Source organism: Dioscorea cayenensis, chromosome 8, assembly GCF_009730915.1.
Source record: "Dioscorea cayenensis subsp. rotundata cultivar TDr96_F1 chromosome 8, TDr96_F1_v2_PseudoChromosome.rev07_lg8_w22 25.fasta, whole genome shotgun sequence".
In the NCBI taxonomy this organism is placed as follows: domain Eukaryota; kingdom Viridiplantae; phylum Streptophyta; class Magnoliopsida; order Dioscoreales; family Dioscoreaceae; genus Dioscorea; species Dioscorea cayenensis.
The window spans coordinates 21,161,997-21,166,301 of NC_052478.1; positions in this window are offsets into that span (position 1 = coordinate 21,161,997).

Sequence of the window (4,305 nt, forward strand, 5' to 3'; positions counted from 1 at the left end):
GATGATCCCACTCCCTATCCCCGCCATTATTTTGAGTTCTTAACAGATGAAAAACTTGCAAAACTAGCTAACTCCGACAAATATCTGACAGGTAACATTACAACTTAAGCATTTCCTATTTATAATACAAATCGTTCCCTTTGATGAAAAATTATTTTAGTATGTTTCTCTAATATAATAAATTTATACCACATTTACAGATGCAATCGAAATTTTGTTATCTATTGGGCCAATTATTACAATCCAATTGTGATGCAGCGGTATACTTGAAACCCGTTGATTCGCCTTCGAATGGCAGGTAACAAGTTGTCCAAACCCTGTTGATCAAAGATAGCCAGGAATTTGGAAAGAGTAAAATCTTATTACTCAAGGAAATAAGGATTACAAAACTGATTTTCTCTTGCCCATAGGCTTACATTAAATAGAAAAATAGCTTAATTTAAGAAGAGATAATTTGAAAATTTTACCAAAAATAGATAAATTCTCAAATATCGTGAAGAAATAAAAAGATCTATCAAAAATAAAGACTATTGCCACAAAACGGCTCGACAAATCGAGATTTCATCCCTAAGATATAACGAAATCAATTATTACTAAAAACGGAAAAATTAGGGTTTTCCAGGCCTAAACGATGGAATTTGGCCAAATTTTGATAAGACTCACAAGCAAAGCTAGTGAGTTGTGTTCGTTGACCCATTTTCCATCAAGTGAGACTCTTAAAAACCAAAAATCCACCGCTTGAAAAATTACCAGAATACCCTTGTTAGGCCATATCCCTTTTGTCCAGAAAGACACAAGCTTGCTCCTCAATACGCCCCTCATCAAATTGGCTCAATACAATCGGACAAGTCAAAAAAGAGATGTAATAATAAAAAGACAAAGGTAATACTATGCATTACAAATTGACTCTAAAACACCATAAATGTAAAAAAAAATATTATATTAACTTTTTTCTAATTATCATTTTGCAGTGGCACGGAGATTAGAATAACTGTTTGGGAAAATTGTTTCAACCAATTAAATGCTGATGAATTAGCATGCATGGTTCCAAACCCAATATTACTTTTTGCAGGAACTATTGTTAGAACTTATCAAAGTCTGAATACTCTATTTCTTACACTCTCTCTCACACACAGATATATATATATATATATATATGTTAACCCCTTTTCATATTTTGTTCCATTTATTTAATTATTTATTTTTAATTTGAACAGAAGAAAAATATTTAGCTACATATTCTGCAACAAAAATATACATAAATTTAGATATTGCAGAGACAACAATGCTGCAAAAAATGTAAGTACAATAATTCGATAATCAGTGATTGCATAATACCAAAACAATTTTAAAAATATCAAATACATTTATCTTTATCACCTTTTCCTTTGCAGGGATTCGTTTACTATTAAAAATGTTCAGATCTTTGACACTGAAAATGTTGAGCCTCCTATTGACAACAACCAAATTTCTATAGCAACAATTGAACAACTTCTCAGCTTTGATCCAAGCATCATCAAGGTAAGTACCTTCCCTTTTAAGATAAATTTAAAATGATTTAATGTAAGTTATATGTTACAATTCAATCATACATACATACATATATATATATATATATATATATATATAATTTTTTATTAAAATTCTTCCTAAAAACTCAATTTCAGTGTGCCATCAAAATTGAAGATATTGACATATCTGCTGGTTGGTACTATATTTCTTGCAATGAATGCTTAAAAACACTTGAAGAATGGGAAGGAAATTTTTCTTGCCAAAAACATGGCCCAAAGACACCGAAAATAACGTAATAACAGCTTTAAAAGTGTAGTGTTACCTATATTAATTAATTGTTTGAGTCTACCTATACACTAACACATTTATAAATCTACAGAATGCGGCTTCCATTAATTATTAAGGATGACACTAGAGAAATGCAGATAATTGTTTTTGATAGACAAGTTGAAGTTCTCTCTCGCACATATCTTTCCTCATTACCATTTACTGAAGAGTTCTCAAAGTCAAAAGTACCAGAAAACATAACCCAATTGAAAGACAAGAGATTTATTCTTACTGTAGGTCTTTCAAAGAAAGCAGTGCAGGAAAAAACCCTCAACTATAGGGTTTATGGTGCTAAACAACTCAAAATAGAAGATGATGTTTCACCTTCTCAATCACAACATCAAGCTCCAGAAGAAGTTCCCCTTGAAGAACCTCCATTAAAAAAGTTTAAAAGCAAGTGAGTGTAAAAAAAAATTTAGATAAGCAATTCATTACAATTTTTTTTTATAATAATGTTGGCAAAATTAACAATGGATTACATTTGTTTGCAGGGGCAAAGAAAAGATGCATTTTTAGCCTTAAAAGCCACAACCAAAATGCAATGTGCCTCAATATCAAACATAGTTTTCTTTATGTGTGAATTTTATTGCATTATATTATTTACAAACTTTATAATATATAATCGCTACTATTGATGTAAAAATTTGTGTTTGTTTATTTTAAAATAAATTAAATGTGAATTTTTATTATTATTATTATTAGACACTATCTATCTTTTATTTGCTTTTAATTTGTATAAAAAATAATTAATTATATGCAACATGAAATAGTTATATAATTTGTTTTACTTTTTCCCTGATAAAAATTATATTAGAGAGAAGAAAAGCTTAAGTACCATTTTATTCTATTCATTTAAATATATTTGATCTACTTTTCATTTAACCTTTCAATTTCTTGGTTTTAATTTTCCCTTTTAGATCCTAAGGATAAGAAAATTGAAAGATATGTGTGGCGAGTGAATCATGATTTTTTTTTATAAATTAATTTTGTAGTAATTCTTTTCAAATATTTTAAAATTTTAAAATTTATTTGTCTCAATTGAAATTAGTGTTTTTTAAATTTTTACAATATTGAGGACAATATTTTTTAAAAAACAAATCTCATAATGGTTGTCCTATATATGTAATAACAATTGTATTTTTTTCAAACTTTTCATAAACATTGTCATAAAAAATCATCTTAGTAAAATTCAGACAACCTAATTTATTTAAATCAATAACATCTCCAATTTATTAAAGAAGAAAATGACAACATAAAAAAAACAAACAACCATAAGAGAAAAACTTAAACAAAAACAAGTCAAAAATAAGCTGCCAAAACCCACATCCTGATAGCAAAGAACAACAAATTGAGAAAGCACCTGAGTTTCTACATAGAAACATCAAAAAAACATTGAATCAGTTCATATATGCACAAATTCAACAAAGAATTATATAAATAATTTTGTTTATAATAAAAATATAAAGAGAGAAAAGTTTGCATTATAATTAGATAGAGAACGAGAAAGATATATATATATATATATATAAGGAAGGAGAAATGATAATGATGACAGATAGAGCAGAGAGCATAGTTAAAACAACAGGGAACAATGTTTCACCATTATTGATAAACTATGCTCTCTCTCTTGTCATCTTCTCCACCTTGATCTTCATCATATATTCATCATACTACATTATATGTCTACTTTGCATGCATATATTTGATTAATTATAAAAAATAGTAAGAACAAACCACTCAAAGCCAAATAAGCGAACTGCTTTCTAGATGGAAATAAGCTCGCTAGAGATATGAATAGCTATAAGCCGATCCAAACCTCCAACAAATTTCCCCCCAATATATACCACTGGAAAAAATGGCTCAACCAAAGTCTTATCATCTCTACTAAGAATATTTATAATCTTATGAAATAATATCATCTTCGATGCAAACTCTTCATTAACTTCACATATTGTTGGATAAACTTTCAGCCCTTGCAATAATCTAAGAGAAACATAACTTAGAGTAACAACCTCTCTTACCTACAATCACCACCATATTACCCTCCACAATTTGTCTCAAACCTTCCTCTTCCATTGCCACCATCAATAATTGCTCCATAAATATCTCTCACTTTCAAATATTACTGTCTTTCTTATGCATTATATAGTATAATATTATATATATATAAAAAAACTTTATATATCATAAGTATAAACTAATGTTGACAATGTGTTATGTTTTCATATTTTTTTATTTTACTCATAAAACAACTTCAAATATAGAAAATAATTAACTTTAAAAAAATTCAAATGCAACAAAATGAAAAATATTTTATATTTTTTTAATTAAGATAATAATATCGAAATACATAAATAATTTTAACAATCTAGTTTTTTAAAATTTTATTGTGCTATATTATTGTAATTTTTTTAATTTGTCTTTATTTTAAAATAAAATAAATATTAAATTAGTTAGTTTCTTTTC